General features: G+C 37.9%; 1 protein-coding gene and 1 long non-coding RNA gene across 2 annotated transcripts in view; one reads left to right on the forward strand and one right to left on the reverse strand.

Annotated features, from left to right (window-relative positions):
• RAB11FIP4 (RAB11 family interacting protein 4) overlaps nt 1-21003 on the reverse strand; it is a 159086-nt gene that overhangs the window by 88248 nt on the left and 49835 nt on the right. The gene's annotated exons all lie outside the window — the stretch shown is intronic.
• Nucleotides 1-21003, forward strand: part of LOC141540056 (uncharacterized) — a 63099-nt gene that overhangs the window by 37338 nt on the left and 4758 nt on the right. Inside the window, exons 2-4 of the long non-coding RNA XR_012481458.1 lie at nt 15939-16012; nt 16901-17016; nt 17125-17267. This is a non-coding gene — a long non-coding RNA (uncharacterized LOC141540056). The remainder of the gene's footprint in view (nt 1-15938; nt 16013-16900; nt 17017-17124; nt 17268-21003) is intronic.

The following is a 21003-nucleotide window of genomic DNA, read 5'->3' on the forward strand; positions in this document are numbered from 1 at the left end:
CAGATGAGGAAACTGAGGTAAACAAGGTTAATGACTTGCCTAGAGTCATAGAGAGGAAGTTGGATTTGAGTCAGAAAAATGAATCTTCCTGACTCTAGGTACTATGGTTCCATCTAACTTCAATAATAATAATGATAATAATAATAATAATAAATAATAATACAATAATTATAATAATGGTTAATATATATATAGTACTTAAAGATCTGCAAAATACTTTACACATATCATTTCATTTGATTTATGCCCTATTGATACCATATCATTACTCTTCTGGATTATGGTGACATAAAACCCAATAATAATAACCCAATTTATGAGCAACAATACACATCTTCACAACTGACACATCAAGCCAATGAATTTCAATAGCAGAGACTATTTCTAGTTAACCCAGTTCATCAAGAGAGTCACAAACATCATTAAAACTGGAAAGAACCTCCCAAATAATGAAGTCCAACAATCTTATTTTAATATTAGGGAAACTGAGGCACAGATATTGTTAACAAATTGACCACAGACTCACAGACAATTAGTGGTAAAGCTGGAATTGAGATTTGGAATGTCAGACTCCTATTTGTCGTGGAGTTCTTCTCCCTATATCAGACTACCCTGATCATTGCCTTGACTTCCCAGTTGGGCTCTAGGGCTCCAATCTTGTCCCCAGGATTCAATACATCCAAGTGGACAAATGATTTCAGTATCTCAGTTTCATTGGACATCTTGTAGGATTACAACAGAAGTTTGCATTTCTATAGGGCTTCACATCTTTTATCTCTTTTGACCCCTAAAACAACTTCAGTGAGTCACAGAGTACCAATATTATTATACCCATTTTATAGATTTAAAGCCAAACTTTTCAGTAATTTCTCCACATAAGTCATCACAGAATTAAAATTGGAAAGGATAGCAGAGCTCATCTAGTCCGATCAGAACCTGATCAAGAATCCCTCCCACCACATTGCTATAAGTGATTCATTAACCTCTGCTTGCAGCCTTCCAGGATGAAAAAGTTATCTTATTATCTCTCGGTGTAGCTCTGTGTCACTTGCGGACATTGTGCATTATTAAGTTTTTCCTGACTTTAAACTTACATCTCTTTTCTGATTTCCATCCTGGTTCTGCACTCTGGGACCAAGAAAAACAAACCTAATACCCTTTTCACTTAGCCTTTGAAATACCTGAAGACAGCTACCATGACCCAAGTCTTTCCTTTCCCAGATTAATCATTTCATCCAATTCCAACTCATATGACATGATCTCCAGTGACTTCACCAGCTTGATTTTAACTTTTTATTTTTCAGCAAGTGAAGAAAATACAGTCAGAAACCACTTCCTTGAAGTGCACTGGTGGCTAGGAAGCATCCAGAGGCATTTTTATGTCTCCTTCCCTATCCTCTACATTTAGACAATTAACCTAAATTACTCTGGGCTTCAACTGACCTATGGGAGAAACCTGCTTACATTTGTTTATTATCTATGATAATAATATAATATCTTGTAAAGAATTCAAGTTCATCAAACCTGGAAGTAAAAACATAGAAAAGGAAAATTAAGACAAAAAGAAAGGTGATGTGACTACCCTGAAGGACTTAGGATGAAAAATCCTATCTATACCTAGAGAAGGAACTGGTAGTGTCTGAATATAGATTGAAATATTCTCTGTATGTGTGTGTGTGTGTGTCTCTCTCTGTGTCTGTCAATATCTCTCTTATTCTGTCTCTGTCTTTTAATTGGACCCAATGATTTCCTTGGTATAAAATACTCCCAGGGAGGAGATTTCTTTTACCAGTGAATGTCTACATTTTGCTACAATGTGTAGTCTTTGAATACAATTTGTGTCTCTGATATAGGCTTTCTCTTTACAATAAAACAGCCTAGCTCTCAGATGATCCTTAAAGGGAGAAAACCTGCTCAGTCCATAACTAAGCAATTAATGAATAAGTGCTTGGTATAAAAAGGCAGAAAAATAAAATAAAATAATACAGCTATTATGGAAATTACATTCTATAGAAAAGATAATATGTACATATAAATAACTACAAATATGTAAATATATATGTATACACACACACACATATATAAAACAACTAGGTGGCTCAGTGAATAGAGTTCTAGGTGTGAAGTCAAAAAAAGATTCATCTTTCTCATTTCAAAAATATTACCTTAGACCCTTATGTGGGATGGACTTGAGGCCTTCTCAAAGAACTGACCCTGGTCATAGTTTGGGGTTCCAGGAAAACCCTTTTTGCTTGTACCCTTGCTTAATCTTGCACAAACTGTTTTGTAAAGTCCTCCTGTTCTTGTACCCTGAGTTGTCAAGCTGGAAAAGAAGACTGGGCATGTGTACCAAGAGGCAGACCCCCCACCAAATCAATGCTTTTTTTTTCTGTGGAAAACCCATTTTTGGCAAGAAGAAAAGCTATAATACTAACTGCCAATATCCTGGTAGTTTCTATATTTCCCAACAAAGTTATGACTATATCTGTTTATCCATCTATTTGCCTGTCTGTCTGTCTGTCTACTTACCTGTCTATCTACCTACCTATCTATCTGAGGGTAGAGTGGATTCCCATGATAAATTGTGAGCCCTGATAAGTCAGGGACAGTTGGGATGCAAGATGGGGTAAAAAAATTATTTTAGGTTATAAAAATGTGCTTTGCTTCTTGTTCTTTGCCTCACTTCACTAGAATATTCTGGTGAAGGCAATGTCCTATTTTTGTAGAAATTGAATAAATTGCTTTCTGCTCTGGTTCTATTTGAATAGATGTTTGAAAATATCTATTTGAATTATTTTGGTTTAGTGGTCACAGTCCCACACCCTGGACAAATAACTTAATCTTGTTTGCCTTAATGTACTCATTTGTAAAATGAGCTGGGGAAGGAAATGGCAAACCACTTCAGTATCCCTGTTAAGAAAGCCCTAAATGGGTCACAAAGAGTCACATATGACATGCTGGAAATACCTTGAAATGAAAAGAGATAAGCATTAAATTTTCAGCGTGAACATCGACACCTTGGAAATGAGCATATCCTACAAATCAGGGTTTGGCTGATTCTTTTGTTAATTGGGTTTTTTTGGACTAAAAGGAGTAATAAAGAAAATGTTAAGCAGATTAAAAATAAAAATGTGTTGTGAGTACATTTTTTAAAAGGAGTGAGTTGCTGAACATTTACCAGCACACTACTTGGAGAAAAGCTTTAAGATCTAGGGAGATGATCAAGAATTGCTTCATGTAGGAGGTGACACGTGCTGAGAGGGAACCATTTGTTTATTAACAGGGTAGGTAGGGCATTTCTATCCTTGGCAGCAGTAGGAGGATGAAGAGGGAGAAACCCAGGCAATGACTTACTATCTTCTGCCTAGGAACATCATGTGAAACAGCAGGTAGGATTTTTTTTGAGGAAATACACAGTTTACTGTAGGAGAAAGAAAGGAGAGTTAAGAACTATTCTGCCTAGCTCCCTGGCCTCCTTAGTTCATCAGTTCAACTGATCATCAGTCCTCTTCTCCTGTTGTGCCAGGTCTCTAGTATCCTACCTTGGTACAGCAAGCATAGGCTTGACTAGAATCGGGAAAATAGAACTTGTCTTTACCTTATTAATCTAACTAAACTGAAATGCAAAATTTAGCCTAGGAAATCTGGTCCTCAGTCATCTCCTTCCACTATGAACTTCTGATGCAGATATGGCATGCCCCAAAGTAATTGCACTGAGGCTCTTCTGCACCATCTTCTCCCTACAAAGAGCTTTTGAACATCTGTATGGATTAGAGATGAAGCAGTTTGGGGAAGGAGAAAGACACCAAGCACAGAGACTCAGTTAAAGACAAAGGTGGCTAAGACCTAATACTTGCAGGGAGGATGATGGGAAATGCCCAAAGACAGTGATAGAGAGTCTTGAAATTCCACTTCTGTTTCTTGTAAAATTCCCCACCTACATGACTCTGAGCAAGATAACAAGTCAGTTTTCTCATAAATGAGATTAGAGTAGATGGTAAGGTACCTTTCAGTTCTAAATTTTATTGTTCTATGGTATTTGAGCCTGTGTTTTCTGGTCTTCATTTTTGTCATAGAGGAAGCACAATGAGTGTCCACATCATGAGGATTCTGCCTGTACTGTACACTGTCAAGGTGACAAGGCAGGCAACCATTGATCAGAACAAGATCCATGTTGCTTCCCAAGAGGATATTGCTCCTGGAGGTCAGGTTCTATTTCAGTCTGACTTCCCTCATATAGATGAAGCCATTTTGAGATAATGGGGAGAGTGACTCTCTACTCCAGAAATGATTGGCTTCATGCTAGGAGGTCTCTGGCTTGAGCTGGGAAAATGAGTGGTTGAACTTCCAAAGTGGTCAGGCAGGAAAAGAAGACTGCGCATATGTACCAAGAGGCAGACCCCCCCAAATCAATGCTTTTTTCAGTGGAAAACCCATTTTTGGCAAGAAGAAAAGCTATAATACTAACTTCTAATATCCTGGTAGTTTCGATCTTTCCTCCCCAAAGTTATGACTATATCTGTTTATCCATCTACCTATCTGTCTGTCTGTCTATCTATCTACTTACCTGTCTACCTACCTACCTATCTGTCTGTCTATCCATCCATCTATCAATCTTTCTGTCTGTCTGGCTATCTGTCTATCAATATACTTGTCTAGCTTTCTATCTCTGTATTCACACACATACACACACACACACACACACACACATATATCTTGGGCAAATAATTTTCTCTCTTTGGGTCTTAATTTCCTCACTGGTAAAATGAAAGGGGTTGGAGTAGCTGGATTTTAAATTTCCTTCCAGCTCTAGATATATGAACCTATCATCATATGAGTTTCATTCCCAATTTTATACAGGGTTGATCCTGATTTTTCAGCCTCCAAATCTCAGTCACTAGATTCCTCTAGAATCTCAATGAAGGTGTTTTTTCAGATAAAAAGTTTCTTTTTCTTCTGGGCTCTTGGACACAAAAGTAAAAAAAAAATAGATTCTACCAGCAGCAGAAGCTCCAAAAAAGGCTAAGAAGCACTTGTGAGAAGAGACCCACCAATTCTGGCTAGCAGGGCTGTCTGATTCACTTGACAAAACAAGCATTGGAGGATACTTCCATATCTTCTTGCTTCAGCAGAAGCATTCTAAATCCTTTGAGCAGAAGATGATTCTGGCAAAGGAGGATAAAACAAATGTCCAGAGTGTCAAGAAAGCAAAATAAAAGGTGCTTATTATCTAGATATCTAGATAAATAGATTAAATTGAGAGATGGGTTCCTTGTACCAGGTGTCTACTGAGAAGCATTTGAAGGGCACTCTGAGGCCAGCTGGCCTGTATGTGTCTTGTATGAACCTCCCTATTTACTAGTTGTTGTGAGGCAGTCGGGGACACATTGTATACAGTTTTATATTTGAAGTCAGGAGTTCAAATCTAAACTTAGACACTTACTTGTGTGTGTGTGTGTGTGTGTGTGTGTATGTGAGAGAGAGAGAGAGAGAGATAGAGAGAGAGAGAGAGAGAGAGAGAGAGACAGAGAGAGAGAGACAGAGACAGAGACAGAGACAGAGACAGAGACAGACAGACACCCTGGATGAATTATTACTTAACCTTTCTCTACTTCAGTTTTCTTATTTGTAAAATGAAGATAATAGCAGCACCTCTCAGAGTTGTTGTGAAAATCAAATGAAATAATATTTATATAGTGTTAGGGCAATGCACATAGGTATTTAATAAACACTTTTCTCCCTTCCTCTCCCAATAGAATGGAATCTTCTCAAGGAGATCTATGTTTTCCTTTCCTCTAATCCCAACTTAAAACAGGACTTGCCACAAAGTAGGCTCTTGATAAATGTTTTTTGACTGATCAATCAACTCTATCATTCTACTTAGGTGGAAAGAGGGGGAAGGGGTTTTTAATCCATTCCAACATGACAGATATTTGTGAAATTCTTGCTGTATACAAAGCATTGGTCTAGATGGTAGAAAAACAGAGAAAATACAATTCCCTCTCTCTGAAGAGTTTGTATTTCATTAGGAAATGAAAAATGTCTCCTGAAATGAGCTTCGGATGTGAAGGTTGAGGAGCTCAGTCAATTTTTATCCTCACTATGTCCCTAAGCAAGTCACTTTTGTGTGTCTCAGTTTCCTTAATTACTAAATGAAGGGGTTGGAATGCCTGATCTCTCAGATCCCCTCCAGTTCCAAATCAATAACCCTAAGTACAAGTAAGATAATTTGAAGGGGAAGAGAGCACTAATTACTCAGGGGAGCCTTATCCTCTAAGGAAGTAACACTGGAATGGAGTCTAGAAGGGAGAATTGGCAGAGGTAAGAAGTGAGAATCTGTAGTTCAGATGCTAGGAACAGGCTGTGTAAAGTTATGGAAACTGGAGAGCAAAGTTTGGAAGAAATGCAATATGTAAAGGAGCATGATAGAAAATGTCTGTTAAGGTCAAAGGATATGAACAGACAATTCTCAGAGGAAGAAATTGAAACTATATCCACTCACATGAAAGAGTGTTCCAAATCACTACTGATCAGAGAAATGCAAATTAAGACCACTCTGAGATACCACTACACACCTGTCAGATTGGCTAAGATGACAGGAACAAATAATGACAAATGTTGGAGGGGATGTGGGGAAATTGGGACACTAATACATTGCTGGTGGAGTTGCGAAAGAATCCAGCCATTCTGGAGAGCAATCTGGAATTATGCCCAAAAAGTTATCAAACTGTGCATACCCTTTGACCCAGCAGCGCTACTCCTGGGATTATATCCCAAAGAAATACTAAAGAGCGGAAAGAAACATATATGTGCCAAAATGTTTGTGGCAGCTCTTTTTGTTGTAGCTAGAAACTGGAAGATGAATGGATGTCCATCAGTTGGAGAATGGTTGGGTAAATTGTGGTATATGAAGGTTATGGAATATTATTGCTCGGTAAGAAATGACCAGCAGGAGGAATACAGAGAGGCCTGGAGAGACTTAAATCAACTGATGCTGAGTGAAATGAGCAGAACCAGAAGATCACTGTACACTTCAACAACAATACTGTATGAGGATGTATTCTGATGGAAGTGGAAATCTTCAACATAAAGAAGATCCAACTCACTTCTAGTTGATCAATGATGGACAGAGGTAGCTACACCCAGAGAAGAAACACTGGGAGGGGAATGTAAATTGTTAGCACTAATATCTGTCTGCCCAGGTTGCATGTACCTTCGGATTCTAATGTTTATTGTGCAACAAGAAAATGATATTCGCACACATGTATTGTACCTAGACTATATTGTAACACATGTAAAATGTATGGGATTGCCTGTCGTCGGGGGGAGGGAATAGAGGGAGGGGGGGTAATTTGGAAAAATGAATACAAGGGATAATATTATTTAAAAAAATATATATATAATAAAAAAAAAAAGAAAATGTTTGTTAAAATAAGAAGCCAACCTCCAAAGGGTTTCAAAAGTTTGACTGCAGGTTGGTTTTTTAGCCTAGAAATAATAGGGAGCTATTGAAGATACTTGAATGGAAAAGTAGAATGGTCAGATCTGCATTTTATAAAGAATAAAAAATTCAGCTTCATGTGAGCCTTGTCTCACAATCCTCTTTTCTCTTTTTTTTTTTTTTCCCCCCCTGAGGCTGGGGTTAAATGACTTGCCCAGAGTCACACAGTTAGGAAGTGTTAAGTGTCTGAGATCAGATTTGAACTCGGGTCCTCCTGAATTCAAGGCTGGTGCTCTATCTACCGTGCCACCTAGCTGCCCCCTCAATGTACTTTCAATTCCATTACCATAATGTTCCTTAGGGAGGCTGAGTTCTGAGATACTTCTTGGGCTAGGGGATAAATTGACCCTGATCCATTCTCATTTTCCAGGCATTTACAAAGTCAGATATCATAGAGTTTTAGAGAAATCAATTCTAGGAACCTGATTTCAGCAGCTGACTAGTCAAGGCAGCAGGTGCCCTGACTAACTTAGCTAACCAGCCCCAGATGCATAATAGGAATAGCAAGGATTTTCAGGGTGTTTTTCGTCCTAAGGTTTGATCCATTTGCCCACTGGCTGTCTCCATTGTCCTTGCCTTTAGGACTCAGCTATTGGTGGCAGTGGGGGTGAAGGTGGGGACTTAGGAGAGAATTTCTGGGAAGGAGACAGCCATTGAATTACTTTTTCAGCACTGGATGAGTCCATTCGCTACTGCCTGGCTAATTACATGTGAAACAGCCCAGTGCTGGGCACTATGGGGAGATAGAGAGAAGGAGAAAATGAAAGCCCAGTCTTTGATGAGTGTGTGGTCCAACCCAGGAGTCAGAGGGCACATGGGAAAAAGAGACGTCCCTCCCCCCATACAATAGGCTCAGATCTCCCAGGGTGGCTAGAGGATAATGGAGAGAATCAATAGGAATGCTGTTGGAGATACAAGGAAAGGCAGGGCTGTGGTTGGATGTGTGTCAGGACTGGTACTTGAACAGGGCCAAACCAAGAACCACCAAACCAAAAGAAACAACATTAATTTACTGAAATTTGAATTGGACCCAAAGATTATTATTACTGAACCAAATGTTCCTATTCGTTCCTCCAAAGCAAATATAATTCTGTCATGATAAAACAATTTTAATTGGAGAACCTGTTCAGAAGAAGCTGAGAATTGTCCATAGATGACTTGGATTTGAATCTCAGTTCTGCTACCTATTACCTGTATGGCCTTGGACAAATTAAGGCTTATGGATTTACAACTAGTAAGGTCCTTAGAGACTACTGCGTACAGCCATCTCATTTTACAGATCAGGAAACTGAGGCCCTGGAATTTGCTCAGGCTATTCAGCTCGTTGAAAAGTCTGAGTCAGGATTCAAATTCAGGTCTTCCTGATTCCAGATGTAGTGCTCTTATCCCCTATTCCTCAGCATCCCTTTCTGACCCTTAGTTTCTTTATCTGTAAAATGGGGCAGGTAGATAACACAGTAGTCAGGAAGACCTGCCTCACTTACTAGCTGTATCATTTCACCCTGTTTGCTTCAGTTTCCTCATCTGTCAAATGAGCTGGAAAAAGAAATGACAAACCACTCCAGTATCTTTGTTAAGAAAACCTCAAATGGAGTCACAGAAAGTCAGCCAGCAATGAACAACAATAAAATGCTATATGGTGGAGGTGCTTGCCAGGGAGATCCTTAACCTAAGAGTGGATAGAATTGGTTTTCTTTGGATTTGTATTTTGCATTTTATGCATTTACAAACATTATGTTGAGAAGGGTCCTTAAGCTTCATCAGCCAACTGTCAAGAGTCCAGGACATTTAAGAAGGTGAAGAATTCCTGAGTTGGAGGAATTCTGAAGTCCTTTTCATTTCCATTGAGGGTCTCGAGATTCTTTCTAAAAATGACTGCCCCAGAAGAAAACTGAAATGGGTTTTCCAAACAGTCAGAAACAAAATTTCCATTTTCATCCAAATTAAAGCTGCCAGGACTGCAGGTTGCATATCTAACCTAGTTTTTTTTTTTTTTCCTCTTTGGAATTTCTTTTAAAATTTATTGAGTATTTTATTTTCCCCTAGTTACAATGTAAAAAAAATTATAACATTGGTTTTTAAATTTTTAAGTTCCAAATTCTTTCCCTTCCTCCCTCCCCATGCCCCTTATTGAGAAGGCAAACAATTTGATAAAGGTTAAACATATCAAGTCATGTAAAATATTTCCATAATAGGTATGTTGTGAAAGAAAACACAGATCAAAAAAAATTCTCAAGAAAAATAAAGAAGGTTTTAAAAACATGTTTCAATCTAAATTCAGACATCACCAGTTCTTTCTCTGGGAATGGAGAGCATTTTTCATCATAAATCTTTGAGAGCTGTTTTGGATCACTGTATTTCTGAGAATATCCAAGTCATTCACAGTTTTATCATCTTACTCTATTGCTGTTACTTTGTACTTAGTATCTGTCACTTTGCAAAAGCTCCTATAAATCTTTCCATCACCTAGGATTTTGAAAGGAAAAAAGTATATAGGAACTTTTTTGCTTGTCATTGATATCCAGAATGAGGAAACTCTTTCTCTGATGACTATCAGCCACTCTTTAACAATTTCTAAAGTCTTAGATTTTTTTTCCTGGCTGGTTGTTGTCCTTTGTTCACCAAGAGGAGCCAAATGACATCACTGTGTTGGGTTCAAGTTACACTGTGTTCAACTGTGGCTATGAAGGCTTTACCACAAGTCAGGCACAAATAGTCCATGTGAACATTTGGGGAATTCTCTAAATTTGAGCAGATCCCTGAGTGTCTGAGCAGCCTTTTAAGGTACTCTGAGTACCAAGAGATGAAGGGGTGTATCCAGGGTCATGGTATCAGTTTGTATCAGACATGAAATATGAATTCAAGTGTTCCCAGTTCCTCTCAATCTACTATATAGACATAAATATCTAAATAGAAGACTCATTCCAGGCTCCACTCAGGTTTTAAGAAGGGCCAAATTTGGCAGGGAATAGGTGGGTGGAGTGCTGGCCATATTCAGGCCAAAACACTGTGTTCCATTTGGTCAGAGGCCTTGGTACAACAAATAGTGCCTTATTATGGGTTATGATATACAATCACCTTGCCCACTTTCCCTTGTGCCTCAGGCTGGAATAGTCCATGACCCAATTTTCCTTTTGGGCTCCGGGCTTCCCTGGCAGATGGGACCTTGGGAGAGCTAGAGAGCTCTGACCCTTTTTAGAGACACAGTTTTGCTTAGCTGGCAGTCTCACAGACCTCTTGCTTATCTCCCAATTCTTTCTCATGTAGAGTTTACTTATGAGAAACACCCGTGTGTAGCCTTCAGCCTCTTAGATCCCAGGGTACAATTTGTCTGAGCAAAACACTACTGTTTTATCACAGTCCAGCCTTCTGTTTCCTCCTGGCAAGAAAGTTGCTGCTCCCTAACAGTCTCCCTCCCCACCAATACTTCTCTTTGTCTCTGTCACTGAAGAAACAAAGCATGAACCGGTGATCCTAGGATTACAGTTTCAGAGCCTTTTTCAAAATAAAACAAAATACACAGGACCAATTATGTTGTTTTTGAACTTTTTAAAAAATTAATATACCAGAAATTAATAAGCCTTGTCTTAGGGTTTATATCCCATCTCTAGGGGTGGCACAGTGGATAGAGCACCAGTTCGGAAGTTAGGAGGATCTGAGTTCAAATCCTGCTTCATACACTTAAATGACCGTGGGCAAGTCACAACCCCATTGCTCCACAAATAACAACAATAAATCATACCTCTGATACTTACTGACACTATAATCATATAGTAAATGATTTCACCTGTCTATATCCCAGTTTCCTTGGCACAATTCTGGCAACAGACAAAAAAACAGGGATGATATGCATTTCATCCTACTCCTATATAATTTCCAACTTTTTATTTGAGCTCTATATTCTAAAAGATTTTCATCACATGTCACTTAGAGATTTTGACTATTTGGTATGGAAACACCTGTTTTTATCTTTGTATACTTACTTTATTTCTGGGTGACCAGGGACAACAATTTTGTATGTGATTATGGTCTGGTTCCAGGACTGTTTATTGGTTGAATTTTCAAGAATATTTTGAGATCTCAAGGATATTTGGGGGATAATTTATCCTTTGTCAGTAAAAAAAAAAGTTCTGATGCATAATTTTAGTCACTAAGCCTTGTTAGTTATATGGTAGATGCTAAGATTTTTACAACCTTCCATGGTTTGTTACCTGGTTGCTATCATCTCCTTGCATAATCTACATTTATCACTAAGTCTCATCTCTTTAAGAATAATTCTGCTGTCACTTTTTGTGGTAAATCATCATGGGTTAGTCAGAAGGTCAGAGATTTAGAATTCATGATAGGAAAGCTTTTTCTTAATCATTTGATGCAATGGGTTTTCCTTGTGTTAGGATTTCTTACAACTATACAGATACCCAGAATTTTTTCTATAGCATCTTTCTTTAAGGGCTCTTTCACACTTCGGATTTCTTTAAGTGTCAAGCTTCTCAAGTAAAGTATTTGATTGATGTTGAGAGAAAGAGATTTCAGTGAAACCTAGAATTGGGCTGTGTTGATCACGTATATGAGTCAGAGTTGCCTTTCCTGCGGGTTGACCACTGGGAATTTTGGGACCTGCTTGTGGTCATGAGATGCATCTAGATGGCCCAATATTGGGCTTAGAGTGATGAGGACTCATTTTTCTGAGTTCAGATCCTTACTTACTGTGTGACCCTAGGCAAGTCACTTAACTCAGTTTGCCTCAGTTTTCTCATCTGTCAAATAAGTTGTAGAAGCAAATGACAAACTACTCTATTATCTTTACCAAGAAAACCCCAAATGGGGTCACAAAGAGACAGGACTAAAAAAAAAAACTGAATAAAAAATTTGGCCATGCGTTGATCCAGCACTCAAAGAACTTGGTATTTTTGTATGCTGTGACAGATTCTGATCTGGTCCTTTGGCAGCCACAGAGGGTAGCCTTGAGTCTCTCTTCCTTCAATGTTCTAGATGGCAACATGTAATTCCAATGAGGAGTTGGGAAGGGCTGACCTATTCCCAAATTCACCATCTCTTCACCCACATGGCAACTGCTACAGTGGGGACCAAGGGGGCCCCTCTGTGCTCCTTGTAGCAGTACTTTAAAGATGGAATGGGAGACAAAGAAGAAAGGAGTGAAAACTAGATTGGTATTGGGGATGATGGTGGTTATTGAGAGGAGTGGGAGGGAGAGAGAAAAGAGAAAGGAGAAAGAATGAGAGAGGGGAGGAGTAAGCAGAAGAGGGAAAGAGGAAGAGATAGAAAAAAGAGAAAAAAGAAAGAATGAGAAAGGGGAGGAGTAAGAAGAGGGGAAAGAGAGGAAATAGAAAAGAAGAGAGGAGAGAAATAATGAGAAAGGAGGGAAGTGAGAAGAGGGGGAAAAGAAGGAATAAAAAAGAGAGAAAAAGAAAGAATGAGAGAGGGGAGGAGTGAGAAGAGAGGAAGGAGAGGAAATAGAAAAGGAGAGAGAAGAGAAAGAATGAGAAAGGGGAGGAGTGAGAAGAAAGGAAGAGAAAGATATAGAAAAAAGGAAAAGAGAAAGGAGAAAGAATGAAAAAGGGGAGAAGGAAAGAATGGAAACAAAGAATGAGAGAGGGGAGGAGTGAGAGGAAGGGAAAAGAAAGAGAAAAAAGAAGGAAAAGAGAAAGGAGAAAGATTGAGAGAAGGGAGAAGTGAAGAGAAGAGGGGAAGGGGAAGAAATAGAAAAAAGAAAGAATGAGAGATGGGAGGAGTGAAGAGAAGAGGGGAGGGAAGAAATAGAAAAAAGAGAGAAAAGGGAAAGAATGAGAGAGGGGAAAAGTGAGGAGAAGAGGGGAAAAGGAAGGAATAGAAAAAAAAGAAAGAAAAGAGAAAGAATGAGAGATGGGAGGACTGAGAAGAAGGGAAGAGAAAGAGAAAAGGGAAGAAAAAGAGAAAGGAGAATGAATGAGAGAGGGGAGAAGTGAGGAGAAGAGGAAAAGGAGAAGAAACAGAAAAATGAGAAAGAAGAGGAGGGGAAGAGGAAGAAATAAAAAAAAAGAGAAAGGCGAAGGAGGGGAAAGAGCGGAAGAAAAGGAAGGGGAAAGGAGAGAGACGTTTAACAGGCAAGAAAGCTGTTGCACACAATGATAAGCTTGGGGGATGGGTGCTTGGGGACCCCCTCCCCTCCATATATACATTTCTCTCTGAGTCAGCAAATTAATTGCCATATAAATCTATTCTCTCCCCAGCAGCAGCAGGAACTGGCTCTGATAGCTTCCTCTCCCCTCTCTATCTTTATTCCCTCCCTCCCCACCCCGCCCCCAACACCAATTAAACAGTAAAGCCCTGATAATCAGTCTGATTGCCCGGGAACCTGTTGCCCGAACATCAGTCCCTCAATGAGGAGAAGCAAAAGTCCATGAATGGCTCCTCTCTCTCCCCCTCCTACCCCCCTTCCCTTCTTCTCCTCCTGCACATCTCCCAGCACTCTCCCTCCCCCTCAGGCTTCGAGGCTGTGAAAAGGTTCCTGACAGAAGGGGCTGAAAATGCCTGGAGAGGCAGCAGCTTGAAGCTGGCTGCCCGAGTGCCGGGGCCCTGGCCAGCACAGTGGGGCCTGTGTGTGCCTCGCATCCCAAAGGGACCTGATTTCAAATCAGAATTTTAAAATGCTGCCCAGTGACTGGGGCACAATGGCCTAGGGGAAGAAGGAGTGGGGGAGGGGCCGGGGGCCTCTGCTCCTTATAGACAGAAAAATAAATGTCTTTAGGCTTTGGACCCTAAAGAGAACACAGGCTCTCGAGGCACCTTGTCCAGCCCAACTCCTTTCATTTACACATGAGTAAACTGAGACTTGGAAGCAGGAAAGTCATTTGCCAAAGATCACAGGGGCTGCAAACAGCTCAGGCAGGACCTGAAATCCAGATCTTTCTCTCTCTCTCTCTTTCTTTCTTTCTTTCTTTCTTTCTTTCTTTCTTTCTTTCTTTCTTTCTTTCTTTCTTTCTTTCTTTCTTTCTTTCTTTCTTTCTTTCTTTCTTTCTTTCTTTCTTTCTTTCTTTCTTTCTTTCTTCCTTCCTTCCTTCCTTCCTTCCTTCCTTCCTTCCTTCCTTCCTTCCTTCCTTTCTTTCTTTCTTTCTTTCTTTCTTTCTTTCTTTCTTCTTTCTTTCTTTCTTTCTTTCTTTCTTTCTTTCTTTCCTTTCTTTCTTTCTTTCTTTCTTTCTTTCTTTCTCTTCATTCTTTCTCTCTCTCTCTCTCTTCTTTCTTTCTCTCTCTCTTTCTTTCTCTCTCTTTCTTTCTCTCTCTCTTTCTTTCTCTCTTTCTCTCTTTCTTTCTCTCTTTCTTTCTTTCTTTCTTTTCTTTTTTCCTTCCTTCCTTCTTTCCTTCCTTCCTTCCTTCCTTTCTTTCTTTCTTTTCTCCTTCCTTCCTTTCTCTTTCTTTCTTTTCTTTTTTTCCTTCCTTCCTCTTTCTTTCTTTCTTTCTTTCTTCCTTCATGTCTTCCTTTCTTCCTCCCTCCCTCCCTCCTTGCCTCCCTCCTCCCTTGCCTCCCTCCCTTCTTTCTTTCTTTCTTTCTTTCTTTCTTTCTTTCTTTCTTTCTTTCTTTCTTTCTTTCTTTCTTTCTTTCTTTTCTTTTCTTTTTTCCTTCCTTCCTCTTTCTTTCTTTCTTTCTTTCTTCCTTCATGTCTTCCTTTCTTCCTCCCTCCCTCCCTCCTTGCCTCCCTCCCTTCTTTCTTTCTTTCTTTCTTTTTTTTCTTTCTTTCTTTCTTTCTTTCTTTCTTTCTTTCTTTCTTTCTTTCTTTCTTTCTTTCTTCCTCTTTCTTTCTTTTCTTTTTTCCTCCCTCCCTTCCTTCTTTTCTTTTTCTTTCTCTTTCTTTCTTTCTCTTTCTTCCTTCCTTCCTTCCTTCCTTCCTTCCTTCCTTCCTTCCTTCCTTCCTTCCTTTCTTCCTTTCTTTCTTTCTTTCTTTCTTTCTTTCTTTCTTTCTTCTTTCTTTCTTTTCTTTCTTTCTTTCTTTCTTTCTTTCTTTCTTTCTTTCTTTCTTTCTTTCTTTCTTTCTTTCTTTCTTTCTTCCTTCCTTCCTTCCTTCCTTCTTTCCTTCCTTCCTTTCTTTCACTATCCAGCTTTCCCCCACCCCCAACTTTGTGCTTCTCCATTATCTTAGGGGCACATGGACATCCCCATCTTCATGGCATCAGGTATGGTGGTGGTAGTAGATGGGAGAGAGGGACAAGTCTGCATGTTGCAAGATTCTGCTAGTATACTTTTTGTATCTCATTATGCCACAAAAGAAAGAACTGTGCCTTGGGAATCACCGGACCTGAGTTCAAATCCTTCCTATGACACAATATCACTATGGGTGGTCACTTAACATTCCTGGACCTGGCTTCCTATAGAATGAGGAAGTTGATATATATGCCCTCTGAAATTCCTCTAGATTTATGTGCTCTTGGGTTTTTTTTTAAGGACCTTTCCACTCAAGGTTGCTTCTCTGTAACACACTGCCCAGTCACCAGCCTGAACTTCTCTAGATTACAAAGGTAAGAAAATGAAGCCATTCTTCAGACCTTGAGATAGCTCAGCATGTGAATACAGTGTTTAAATTTCAAACTGCAATCATAGAATATTAGGCTGGGATGTAGTTGTCTATTCTAACCATTTTATTTTATAATTAAGGAAATTGAGCCCCATATCAAAAGATAGGAACAGTTCCCAAAAGAAGAGCAAATTCTTAATAACTATATGAAACCATGCTTTAAAGTTGCCCCTAATGATAGGAAAAATATAAATCAGAACAGCTCTGAGGTCTCATTTCATAGCCAAGAAACTTGTAAACATACCAAGAGATGGAAATTATTAGTGCTGAAAGATGTTCACCCCAATGAATCGTTGGGGGAGTTGTGAATTGGTCTAACAATTCAGGAGATTATAAATTACTTAAAGAAAATAACTAAAATGTCACTTTGATCCAGAAAATAACATTATTGGATGTATACCCCAAAGAGGTAAAAAACAAAATAGACTAAAATATTTATAAAAGCACTTTTGTAATAGTAAAGAATTATAAAGTAATAATAATAATAATAATAACTAGTATTGGGACAGCTAGGAGGCACAGTGGATAGAGCACCAGCCCTAAAGTCAGGAGGACCTGAATTCAAATCTGGTCTCAGACACATGACCCTGGGCAAGTCATTTGATAAAATTGGTCCATGAATGGGCGCGCTTGGGAGGGAGAGGCTAAGTGTCTCAAAACATGGTATTATTAATATCTCTACTCATAATTCTCTTTCAATCACTAATTGAAATGGATGTTTTGTCTTTCTAATAGCCACATAAAAAAATCCTATTTCACACAAATGAGATGCAACCAGTTCTCTCAGCAAAAAAACCAGTATTAATAACTAACATTTCTATTATACTTTAAGAGTTTGCAAACTTTAAAATTTACAAAATCATGAGCTTATGAGATCTGATCCAGGAGGCTTGCTCTTGGTGCCAGAGGAGAGCAGGTCTTGAGACATGGAACCCAAGATAAAAATAGGTGAGATTCCACTTCAGTCTCCCTTTTCCACTTCCATACCTGTCACACACTATTGCACCACAACCCTAAGAGGGAGGTAATATAATTTTTCTTTTGGTCCTTTTACAGATATGGAAACTGAAGGGCTAAAAAAACCTGTTCATGGGCACACAGTTAGTGAAAATGCCCAAGGAGAAGCAGTTTGGACACATGGTGGTATGGTCCTGGACAAATAATTAACCTCTCAGTGCCATAGATAACTCTAGAAGAGGGTAAGTGGCCAAATGAACAACCATCAAAACTGAGAGAGGGAGTTTTCTCACTGGGACTACCTAGACCAACAAAAACATGTCTGATTGAAAAAGGAAGGGACTTTTGATAAGATTTGAAGGCAGATCTCCTACACTCCAAGTCCAGATTTCTATATATGCTATAACAGCAGCTATTTAATATCAATAGCAACAATGAAAACTTAAATTAAATTAAAATTTTAAAAAATTATCTTTCTGTCCCACTGTTTACCTTGCCCCTCCCAAAATCATCAAATTCATTTGAATTCTGATCAAGTCCCACTGGCTTCAGATGTCCCTACACTTTCTTTTCCATTTAATGACTTTCTCCCAGAAGAATCTGCTCTGAATTAGGCCTCTTGGGGTGAAATCAGAATTGGTCTTCAGGACCCACTCCTGGCTTTCTGGTTTTTCTGTCCTGGTGTTACACAAAAATATATAATTTTATCATTTCCTCCCACACAGTGGATATTTTTAACCTATTTCCAATCACAGTATTTTTCCCCCTTTCTCTGACCTAGTTTTTTTCTCTGTCTTAAAAAGTAAGAGGGAACACAGAGAAGGAAACTTGGTCTTCTTGCTCCCATTCAGGTTTGGAAGGGACTGGATGAGCTCTGAGGTGACTTTCAACTCTGATAATCTTTGATCCTTGTATCCACCTGCTCCTGAGTAGGGTTCATCTAAAGCCACGATGAGAAATCTTGGAGGAAAACCCCCCACAGATAGTTTACAGGCTCAACTGATGCAGAATAAAATAACCAGAACCTATCAATGTCCACGTGGTAAATGGAAACCACTCTGAAGTCTTTCAAAGCAGTGACCAATTGAGACTTCAAAAGATTTAAGATGAAGCAATTTTCAGATTTTCAGATCAGGCCAATAAATTGACCTGTCGAGCATTTATTTGTTAAAAGGGAGAGCTTCTGTTGAGAAGATGGGGTTGGAAAGAGTGAGTGAAAAATGGTAGAAGTGGGGGGAAATAGAAAACAAAGCATCAATAAACTATTTTAAATGTAAAATCTAAAAGTTTCAGAAGAGTACACTAATAAATGATAATTTTGTTACTTCCTTATTAAATTAAACATTGCCAATCTCTTTACTTTCTCTTCTCTCTATCTTTACCCCCCCAAAATCAAGAATTTAATACTTTTTTTAACAATACACAAGCAAATCCATGACATAAATAAAAAGTGTAACATTTAATTGATAAAATCATTTTCAATTCTTATATGTCTAACTTTAAAATTATTACCATGATAATGTTGTATTACCATGATAATGTTGTAATAGAAAGATTAAACTTAAGAATCTCTTAAAGAACCAAGACAAATATATATATTTGTTATTTGATAAATTGGTCCATGAATGGGTGGGCTTGGGAGGGAGAGGCTAAGTGTCTCAAAACATGGTATTATTAATATCTACTCATAATTCTCTTTCAACCACTAATTGAAATGGATGTTTTGTCTTTCTAACAGCCACATAAGAAAATCCTATTTCACACAAATGAGATACAACAGTAGCACTGAAATTTTTAGTTGCTTTGCTTTGTGAACCAGAGAACGTTTTACTCTCCCATACCAAAACCATAAGATTTTTGCATTTATATACTTGTTTTAGTGCACTATCTCAAGACAGATATACTAACAGTTCTTGTTCAGGTGAGTGATCCAATATACAAACTGGGTTTTTTAGCCATTCAGATCTAGGTCTTTAAACTACAAAGATTGCTTCTGCAGACCATCAAATAATTAACAAGCAGGACTTTTCTACTCTCTCTGTCATTTCAGGACAGGCTCTTTTTAAACTGGGAAACAAATAAAACATTATTTGTAAACTTATTATATATAGCTCTAATTTTTTCTTAAGTGTGATCACTTAACTTCTAGGTCAATTGAATTTGAAGACCTTTCACTGATTCAGTTAGAGCACTGAGTATTTAAAAAATATCCATCAGAAGAAAATGCAGCTAAGTGGATAGAATAATGAAAAATCAGCCTCAGACATTTACTAGCTATTATGTCTTTAACAAGTCACTTCACTTCGGTTTACCTCAATTTCCTTATCTGTAAAATGAAGATAATAATAGCAACTATCTCCCAGAGTTGGTATGAAGATCAAGTTAGATAATTATTGTAAATTTCTTAGCATGGTGCCTGGCACAGAATAAGTGCTATAGAAATGTCAGCTATTATTAGAAAACAAATTTTCTTTATTTTTGCTATCATCGCTAAGAAAAATGGTGATATCTTCTTTTAGTATAAACACTCTTTGAAGTGAGAAATAAGAAAGTAAGCTTGTTTCATAATAACAGAAATAAATCTTATGCTTAGTACTCACATTATCACAGAATTTTGCAAAACCCTTTTTTTCAATGACCTAGTTTTTGATAAAATTGATAACTTTTGTAACAATTTAAAATATGCATGTGGCTCCTTATTTTTCTTCTTTTTAAATTATTATTTTTCTCAATTATATGTAAACAAAAATTTTAACATACATTATTAAAAATGTTGAGTTTCCTCTTCATTCCCTCCCTCCCTCCCCTCTCTTCTCCTTAAGAAATTAAAAATTTTGATATAGATCATAGTCATATAAAACATGCCCCTATTAGCCATGTTGCCAAAAAAAACCCCAAACACTAGAACAACAAAAACAATAAGGCAAGTTTTTAAAAAAGTATGCTTTACTCTACATTCAGACTTTACTATTCTTTCTCTGGAAGTAGGTAGCATTTTTCAACATAAGTCTTTCAGAATTTCCTTGGATCATTGTACTGAACAGAACAGCTAAATCATTCACATTTGATTATCATACATATTGTTATTACTGTATACAATGTTCTCCTAGTTCTGTTCATTTAATTTTGCATCAATTCATGTAAATCTTTCCAGGTTTATCTGAGCATACCTTGCTTCTACATTACAATAGCATTCCATTAAAACCATATACCACACCTTGTTCAGCCATTCTCCAATTGATGGGCATCCCCCTATATTTCCAATTCTTTGCCACTACAAAAAAAAAAAGCTGCTATAATTTTTTGGTATATATAGATCTTTTCCCAATTTTTTTTTATCTTTTTAGAATACAAACCTTGTAGGGGTATTGATGAGTCAAAAGATATGTATAGTCTTATAGGCATTTAAACCTATAAATGAGCCCAAATTGTTCTCTAGAATGGTTGAATCAATTCACAGCTCCATCAGCAAGGCTATTTCTTATACATCCCTTCCAACACTCATCATTTTCCTTTTCTGTCATATAATCTGATAGATGATCAAAATTGTTTTAATTTGTATTTTTCTAATCAATAGGGATTCAGAACATTTTCCATATGAATATAATTTTGATTTTATCTTCTGAAAATTGTCTGTTCATATTCTTTGACCACTTATCAACTGAGGAATAACTCATATTTTTATAAATTTCACTTAATTCTCCATATATTTGAGAAATGGGACCTTTATCAGAGTGGCTTAATGTAAACTTTTCCCCTAGTTTCCTTCTTCCCTTGTAATCTTGGCTACATTGGTTTTGCTTTGCAAACTTTTAATTTGATGTGATTATCCATTTTAAATCCCATAATGTTCTCTCTCTCTCATTTGGTCATAAATTCTTCCCTTCTCCACAGATCTGATAGTAAAATATTCCATGCTCCTCTAATTTGTTTCTAATATTACTTTCATGTCTAAATCATGTACCCATTTAGGACCTA

This window comes from Sminthopsis crassicaudata, chromosome 4 (assembly GCF_048593235.1).
Source record: "Sminthopsis crassicaudata isolate SCR6 chromosome 4, ASM4859323v1, whole genome shotgun sequence".
Taxonomy (NCBI): domain Eukaryota; kingdom Metazoa; phylum Chordata; class Mammalia; order Dasyuromorphia; family Dasyuridae; genus Sminthopsis; species Sminthopsis crassicaudata.